General features: G+C 44.9%; 1 non-coding gene across 1 annotated transcript; it reads left to right on the forward strand.

Annotated features, from left to right (window-relative positions):
• The first annotated feature begins 1,560 nt into the window (after window positions 1-1,560).
• On the forward strand, window positions 1,561-1,634 carry trnai-aau (transfer RNA isoleucine (anticodon AAU)). The gene has a single exon. It is a non-coding gene; the product is annotated as a tRNA-Ile (tRNA).
• Window positions 1,635-9,481: the final 7,847 nt, after the last annotated feature.

Below are 9,481 nucleotides of genomic sequence, written 5' to 3' on the forward strand. Positions count from 1 at the left end.
AAGGCCAACATACCATTTGCCTTCCTAATTGATTGCTGCACCTGCATGCGAGCTTTTCGTGTCTCATGAACAAGGACACCCAGGTCCCTTTGGACATCAACACTTCCCAAACTCTCACCATTTAAGAAATATTCTGTCTTTCTGTTTATTCTACCAAAGTGGATAACTTCACACTTATTCACATTATATTCCATCTGTCATTTCATTCACTTATCCTGTCCAAGTCCCCTGGAAGCCTCCTTGTAACCTCCTCACAGCTCACATCCTTTACAATTGGCATATTCTTCTCCATGCTGCTATTTTAAACTTTCAGTGACTCAGATGGGGGTGTCCACCTGCATACCAGAGCTGATGACAAGCTGTTCATCTTGGCAAGACTGCGCACCAAGACCAAAATGAGTCAGTTCTTGGTCTGTGAGTTGCTGTTTGCTGATGATGCTGTGCTGACATCCCATAATGAAGTTCATTAACAGCAGCTTGTATATCGGTTCTCCCTGGCCTGCAAGGAGTTTGGACTGACGATCAGCAGCAGGAAGATCAAAGTTATGGGCCAGGACGTAGAGACTCCACCTTCCATCAACATCGACAGCCTCACTTTGGAGGTTGTCAACAGCTTCACAGACCTTCGATCAACAATCACCAGCAATCTGTCCCTTGATACTGAAATCAGCACCAGGATTGTCAATGCTGCAGCTGTCATGTCAAAGTTGAGAAGACGAGTGTGAACCGACACCAAACTGATCGAAAATACAAAACTCCACATGTACCAGGCTTGTGTTCTCAGCACCCTCCTTTATAGTAGAGAAGCATCAACAACTTATGCAAGCCAAGAAAAGCAGCTGAACAGCTTCCACCTCCGCTGTCTCAGATGGATATTGGGCATCTCCTGGCAGGACAGAGTGCCGAATGCAGAAGTACACCAGCGTGCAGGGATCTGCAGCATGTTTGCCCTCTTGAGTCAGCGGTGACTCTGTTGACTGGGTCATGTGTGCTGAATGGATGACGGTCGCTTTGCCAAAGACATGCTCTTTGGTGAGCTTGCTATCAGCACGAGACCAACAGGTCACCCACGTCTGTGATGCAAGGACATCTGCAAAGCGAGATCTCAAGCTGACTGGGATTGGAGTCGATGCATGGGAAGTCCTTCCTGCTGACTGGAATTCCTGGAGAAAGGCATTCAGGAAGACCATGGGAAAAGCAGAGGACAAAAGAAATGGCCAGATGGTGGGAAAGAGAGCTCAGAGGAAGGAAAAATTATCAGTCGACCTCGGGCCAATTATATTCATCTGTACCAGCTGTGGAAGGGATCGTCGCTCACGAGTCGTCCTCCACAGCCACAACAAACGATGTTTCACACAGAAGTGACGTACACCCCGGGTGTAGCCCATCGTCTCCCGAGACGGACGGTTGCCTATTACAATTACAACTACAGCTACAACTACAAGAGCGAGTCAGAGGCTGGGAACTCTGCCGTGACGAACTCAGCTCTTGACTCGCCAAAGTCTGCCCACTATCTGCAAGGTCTTCCTCTGATTTCAATTGCATGCACATTCGCAATCTGGCTCTGTAGCTCAGTTGGTTAAAGCACCTGTCCAATAAACAGGAGATCTTGGGTTCAACTCCCAGCAGAGCCTTATATCACAGTAACAACATGCTTGAAAAGTTTCATTATCAACACTGACATCTGTGTCTTGTGAGCTTCAATTCAAAATACATGATGAATTTCAATCACATAAAAAAACAGCCTTTGTGAAGGATATGAGTTTGGAATGGCTGTTCCTCCTTGGACAGAACTTCAGTGCTGATACATCAAAGGTAACTTCTTTGACATAAATTTGTTCACAGTTACATTCAACCTGGAAAACAGCTTGATATTAATCTCACTGAAGGAGAGTGTTTGTGTCATTATGTGTTGCTTTTAATCGAGACTGGGACATGACGCAAGTGGGAGGATTCATCTGAGGTTTGGAATATTTGTCAGTCAGGAACAAGAAAAATCAAAGGAACCAAATAAGAAAACCTATGTCTCATGTGGTTACCGAGAAACGGTGAGAAGATATTAAACTTTGTTGTATTTAATACAACTGTGTGAACTTTGATCTTTGCGGCCTTTTATAAACAGTATTTGAAGGGTCTCAGTAAAAATGTTCAGTGTTGATGAGAGTGGGGTCTGGGTGAGCAGCTGCTGAGTGTGACAGGGTCAGGACTGGATGCAGGAAGTTCTCTGACATACTCTCTCTCTCTCTCTGATGGGTTGAGTTGATTTTCAACTGGCAGCTGTTGCTGTTTTGATAATTCAAGTTCCCTCCACCGATTTTTTTGGACAGACTGTGCAGTATGAGGCTGTAAAGGGTTAATGCTGAAGACAGTGGGATCAACCCCGCCCACAATCAGAGTGATGATGTAACTGTCACATGAGATGAGGTTTGGGAGAAGAGAGAGCAGCACCAAGGATGCTCGTTTAGGAGGCTTGATGAGTGTGTATATAGTATTGTGTAAATTAGAAAAGAGTTCTTAGTTCTTTCAGCAGGGAATGTGTCCAGAAAATATCGCGAAACTCACAATTTTATTATTCAGGAGTTGGAACACAGGGATATTAACTCCAAGTGACAGTAGTGGTTTCATTTAACAAAAGAAAAGTAGAGAATAATATTGCTCATTGATTGAAATCCCCCAGTGAGGTGACAGTTAAACATGTGATCTGTTGGGGCATCCTTCGATCCAAGGTTTCGGCAGCATTTAATCTCCCTTTTTGGTGAAATTCTCTGTTTTTTGCATCTTTTTTAATCCAGCTTTTATGGACCAGTGAAAAAACTGAAAAAAGTGAACAGATCCATCCTTTCTTTTCTTCCTTCTTCCCATCAGTTTCTCTTTTCTGTCCCAATTTAATCTGCTGTTTCTGCTGTTTTATCCATTCCAATCAAAATTCAACATTCCAATCAAATCTATTTGTTATTCCACAGTGTCTTTCCATGTGTTTTATTCTGTTGTATTCTCTCACAGTCTGTTTGATGATCAATTTTACATCTCACTCTCTGTTCTGGTGAAGATCAGAAACAGTGATATCTGTTTGCAACACCCGACAAGTCAGCCTGAGGCTGTATCTCATCGATAATGTGGAGTTAGGAACATAGGAACATAGGAGGAGGAGTCGGCCATTCTGCCCATCGAGCCTACCCCACCATTCAATATGATCATGGCTGATCATCCACTTCAATGCCCTTTTCCCCATACTTTCCTCATATTCCCTTATGTCATTTGTATTTAGAAATCTATCAATCTCTGCTTTAAACATACTCAATAACTGAGCTTCCACAGCCCTCTGGGTTACAGAATTCCAAAGATTCACAACCCTCTGAGGAATAACATTTCTCCTCATCTCTGTCCTAAGTGGCTTGCCCCTTATTTTGAAATTGCGTCCCCTGGTTCTCGACTCCCCAACCAGGGGAAACATCTTAGCTGCATCTACCCTGACTGTCCTTTAAATATTTTGTAAGTTTCAATGAGATCACCTCTCATTCTTCAAAACTCTAGAGAATACAGCCCCAGTTTCCCCAATCTCTCTTCATCGGACAGTCCCACCATCCCAGGAACAAGTCTGATGAACCTTCTTTGCACTCCATCTATGGCAATAATATCCTTCCGAAGATAAGCGGACCAAAGCTGCACACAGTACTCCAAGTGCAGTCTAACCAGGGTTCGATACAATTGAAGCAAGAATTCACTACTCCTGTACTCAAATCCTCTTGCGATAAAGGCTAACATACTATTAGCCTTCCTAATTGCTTGCTGCACCTGCATGTTAGCTGTCAGTGACTTATTGACATGGATACCAGGTCACCCTTATACTCTATACCTCAGTTAATAAAGGAAAGGATTCCATATACCTGCTGAACCACCTTATTGACCTGTCCTGCTACCTTCAGGGATCTGTGGACATTCACTCCAACGTCCCTCACTTCCTCTACACCGTTCTGTGTTCTCCCATTAATTGTGTATTCCTTTGCCTTTTTTGACGCCTGCTCTCGCTGTTCCCTGCTCTCCGAGTGAACTCTTGCTCCCTCTCCTGGGCTCTTTATGCTCCATTCTGCTCTCACTGTTTCCTGCTCTCTTAATGTATCAATATTTATTTGCCTTGTGTTTAATTTAAAATATGGATTAACTGTATTTTACAGTTGTAGGTTTTATTTGGTAGTCCTGTACAAGTTGTGGATTGGTATTCAATATTTAGGTCTGTGAAAACGATTGTGAATGAAAATATAACTTTCAATCTTACACATGGGCTGGTCTGCAAGCTCCAAGTCCTTCATTTTGTAGTAATGGAATTGGTACTGTATCTTTCAGTCTTAATCTCTGTGGGATTTTTGAACTGGTATGTAATGCATAACTTGGTCTAACGTCTGATGTACATTATTGGGATTCATAGGATCATAGGAAATAGGGGCATTAGGCCATTCAGCCCTTCGAGCCTGCTCCAAAATTCAAACAGATCGTGACTGATCATCTAACTCTACGCCATTTTTCCCTGCTATCTCCATATCCCTTGATCTTGTTAGTATTTAGAAATCTATCGATTTCTGTCTTGAATATGTTCAATGATTGATCTTCCACAGCCCTCTGGGATAAAGAATTCCACAGAGTTCCCACCCTCTGAGTAAAGAAATACCTGCTCATCTCAGTCTCAAATGGCCTGCCCTTATTCTGAGACTGTGTCCCCTTGTTCTAGACTCACTAGACAGAGGAATCATCCTATCCATATCTACCCTGTGACACCCTGTAAGAACTTTGTCTGTTTCAATGAGATCACCTCTCATTCTTCAAAACTCTAGAGAATTTAGGCCCTGTTTCTGCAGTCTCTCATCATAAGACAATCCCACCATCCCAGGGGATGAGACCGGTGAATCTCTGTTGCACTCCCTCTCTGACAAGTCTATCCTTCCTTAGATAAGGAAACCAAAATTGTACAGAATACTCCAGGTGCAGTCTCATCTAGACTTCATACATCTTTACTCATGTACTCAAATACGCTTTCAATGAAGCCAACATACCATTTGCCTTCCTAATTGATTGCTGCACCTGCATACTAGCTTTCAGTGTCTCATGAACAAGGACACCCAGGTGCCTTTGTACATCGACACTTCCCAGCCTCTCACCATTTAAGAAATACTCTGTCTTTCTATTTATTCTACCAAAGTGGAGAACTTCACACTTATTCACATTATATTCCATCTGCCATGTTCTTGCCCATTCATTTAACCTGTCCAAATCCCCTTAAAGCCTCCTTGCATTCAGTCTGTACCTTTCAATTCTGTAAATTTTGTCTGTTCTATTTCAGATTTTATATTTAAAATGTAACCATGGTGACAGAGTTTATTTAGATCTGATGGTGAGTTTGTTTTTGGACTGTGATTGATGGATCAACCTGTCAGCTGTACTGAATTGGAGTGAAATAGAAACAACTTCTGTCTCTCCTGCTGTTGTTTGACTGTTGGATTGAAAATGTGTCTCTTGACTTTGGGATCAGTGTCTGTGTGACTACTTCTTTTGTTTGTTCCAGTGGAACTGATGAGCTGGCAGTATCTCTGTGCTTTGGGAGTGATCCTGTACCGACTGTGTGTTGGAATGAGCTCGCTGCACTTTTCTTTGTGTCCAAGAATCACCACATCCATTCAGGTTCCTTCGTGTATTTTCTTGCAGGAATGAAAGAACTGGTGAGATAGAAGATACAAAAGCGATCAATGTAATCGTCCCAATAATAATCATTATGAACAATCACAAAATGAAAACCAGGAACACAAACAGTGTCAGTGTCTGACTCCACTGCAGTACTGCAGCATTCAGCTTCTGTTTACCAGGTGTTTGCAGTGGATTTACAACAAGTTTGTGACATTCAGAAACAACACAAGCCCTGCACTGCTCAATGACTGGGACTGTCCGATAGAGCAGTGACCTTTACACAGTCGCATTTCTATTTCAACGGAAAACAAACAGCCACTATTTAAAATGTGCCTTTCACACTTCTCACCTGGTGTCTGCAATAAATGCTCTTTGTCAAACTGTCCACATCGTTGTTGTGCGGCTATTTTTCCCCCACTGTTCACGATCCAACAAACAGTGAGAGACTGGAACTAAAGCAGGAAAATTCCCTCTCCTTTGGGTGGTAAAATTGTCAGTGATTTTCAATAGTGATTTCTTCCCATTGTGTCTCCCTGAGCCTGTAGAGACACTGTCCGAGAATGAACTCTCCCTTCCCCATGTCCCCGGCTCACTCCATGTTCCGGGAGCAGCTCCTGCTCCACAGTGTCTGTTACAAACAGATATGGTTCGGAAGGGCTGGGGCGTGCACCAAAACATGGGAGGAGCGAGTAGCCAAGGTACGACAAACGTTGGGCATGTGGGGGCAGCGATCTCTCTCCATTGTGGGTAAGAACCTGGTCATCAGGTGCGAGGCACTCATCTTGTTGCTCTACGTGGCGCAGGTCTGGCCCATACCCCACTCCTGCGCCGTGGCAGTCACCCGAGCCATTTTCCGCTTCGTCTGGGGATCTAAAATGGACCGCGTCTGGAGGGACACGATGTTCAAATCTCTGGACAAGGGCGGGAAAAATGTACCCAACGTGGCCCTCATCCTGAGGACCACCTTTGTGTGCGGCTGCATCAAGCTGTGTGTAGACCCCCAGTACACAAACTCCAAGTTTGACTACGTGCTGAGGTTCTATCTGTCCTCGGTGTTGCGAAGGATGGGCCTGGTCACATTGCCGCGGAACGCTCCATGCAGTTGGGCGGTGCCGGACCACCTATCCTTCGTGGAGCAGTTTCTGCGGGCAAACACCTTTGACCACCGGTCCATCAGGCAGTGGTCTGCACGGAATGTCCTCAAGGCCCTACGGGAAAAGGAAACGGTGGATCCTGTCGGATGGTTCCCCGAGCAGATCGTCAAAGTCATTTGGCGGAATGCCTCATCACCAGAACGTTCAAACAAGCACCAAGACGTAGCTTGGCTGGTGGTGAGAAGGGCCCTCCCCGTCAGATCCTTCATGCACACCCGAAGTCTCGCCCCCTTCGCACAGTGCCCCCGCGTTGGCTGTGGTGGGGAAGAGACAATCACCCACCTCCTCCTGGAATGTGCCTTTGCAAAGCAGGTGTGGAAAGAGATGCAGTGGTTTTTGTCAAGGTTCATCCCAAGCAGCTCTGTAACACAGGATTCTGTGCTCTATGGGCTGTTCCCAGGGACGCACACCGAGACAAACATCAACTGCTGCTGGAGGACTATCAATTCGGTGAAAGACGCCCTTTGGTCTGCCCCAAACTTGCTGGTCTTCCAGCGCAAAGAGTTGTCCACCACCGAATGTTGCAGACTGGCACATTCCAAGGTCCAGGACTACGTGCTGAGGGACGCACTAAAGCTTGGGGCAGCCGCAGCAAAGGCTCAATGGGGAAAGACCACAGTGTAAGGTTCCCCTACCAAGCTGGACTGAGGGGCTGGATCCATGGGAAACCCCTCGAACTGTATCGTTAATATTCTCAATTGCTGTAAATGTAAAACTATAATTGACATGACAATTGTGAAACGGAAGGGTTGGGAAGAAACTTATGACAGTATTGAAGGAAACTGACCTCCCTTGCAATGTTTGTATTTTTTGGTGCTGTTTGGAAACTGTTTGGCAATGTAATTTTTACAGATTTTTATGAATAAAGTATATTTTGGAAATTAAAAAAAAGTCTGTTACAAACACTCCCGACTCCCCCTCAACTTCCCACCACTCAATGCTAATCTCTGAGCACATCTGCGGACACGCTCCCAAAGCAGTGGCTGCTGGAAGCAGATGCTGTTTGTTCCCTTCCCCCGGGCCCAGGAAGTCTCCATTAGCAGCTGATTTAAAGCATCTTCCCCTGATTGAGTGAATGGCTTCACAGACTGGGTTGGGAAAGGCTGCGCATGCGCTCCACTCCTCATTGTGACGTCCCACAGGGGGCGGGGCTGCATCCCTGCAGCAATTCAGCATTCAAACATCAATGGGAACTTTCCCCATTTCACCCTCATCAAAGTCCCAAAGAAAGTGAAGAGGGGCTTGGACTGGAGGGAGGGAGCGGCGGGGTAGGGGGAACCTAGAACCCAGAAAGCTGCCCACTTGCCCCATTTAGATTCTCAATTTGTGGTCATTCCCTGCAGGGGGTTTGTTATTATTGAGCCCCTCCTGGTAAAACAATCCGGTAGAAAGAGGGGAGAAAGGAGGGAGCCGGTGTGGTTGCTGGGACCTTGCAGAATTCATTTCAGCAGCAAAAGTCCCGGGTTATATTAACCCGAGTGAAACACGCTGTCAGTGAGAGGAAAACCGAACGGCCCTTTTCATCTTTTCATTGGAAACAAAGTAGAGCCAGAAGTGCGGCGAGCAGAGCAGACACACAAGCTCAATGACAGGAGAGCTCGGTCGTCCCTGAGTTTCAGCTCCCGGCGCAGACATTTCCTCATCCACGCTGTCTTTACTGTGGATGTTCAGGGGTTCCTTGTCGGATCTGAGGACTGTATCCATTAAACATTCTGAGTCAGGAGATCCACACACTCTCTGTTATCAAGATTTATGGGCAGGAATGTTTCAAAACTTTGTCTATTAAATCATTGTATTATTCACAGAACTAATGAGGCAATCGGTTCATTATTCAGGCCTTGAACTTGGATTGGGTAGACCGAAAACTGAGAGGTTCAGCACCTTTCCACTTCTTCACTAACATAACTGATTTTTTTGATGAAGTAACAGAAAAGGTTGATGAAGGGAAAGCAATGGATGTTGTCTATATGGATTTTAAGAAAGCGTTTGACAAACTACCACATAAAAGGCTGGGTAACAAAACTGTGGCTCCTGGAATAGGAGGGTCAGTATCTGCTTGGGTTAAAAAATGGATGAAATATCAAGAAAAGCGAGTTGTGGTATTTGGTTGTTTTTCAGAATGGAAGATGGTGAACAGTGATGTCCACAAGGGTCAGTGTCAGGACCACAATATATAGAAATGACTTGAATATTGGAATCACAGAATCACAGAATTGTTACTGCACAGAAGGAGGCCATTTGGCCCATCGTGTCTGCACTGACTCTCCAAATGAGCAATTCACCTCATGTCACTTCCCCGTCCTCTCCCCATAATCCTGCACATTCTTCCTTTTCAGATAACAGTCTAATTCCCATTTGAATGCTTCAATTGAACCTGCCTCCATCACATTCTCAGGCAGTTCATACTTTAACCACTCGCTGTGTGAAAAAGTTTTACCCCATGTCGCTTTTGCTTCTTTAGCAATTAATTTAAATCTGTGCCTTCTCGTTCTCGATCCTTTCACAAGTGGGAACAGTTTCTCCCTATCCACTCTGTCCACACCCCTCATCATTTTGAATACCACTATGAAATCTCCTCTTAGCCTTCTTTTCTCCAAGGAAAACAGTCCTAACTTCTCCAATCTATCTTCATAACTGAAGTTCCTCATCCC

Source organism: Heterodontus francisci, unplaced genomic scaffold (assembly GCF_036365525.1).
Source record: "Heterodontus francisci isolate sHetFra1 unplaced genomic scaffold, sHetFra1.hap1 HAP1_SCAFFOLD_278, whole genome shotgun sequence".
Classification (NCBI taxonomy): domain Eukaryota; kingdom Metazoa; phylum Chordata; class Chondrichthyes; order Heterodontiformes; family Heterodontidae; genus Heterodontus; species Heterodontus francisci.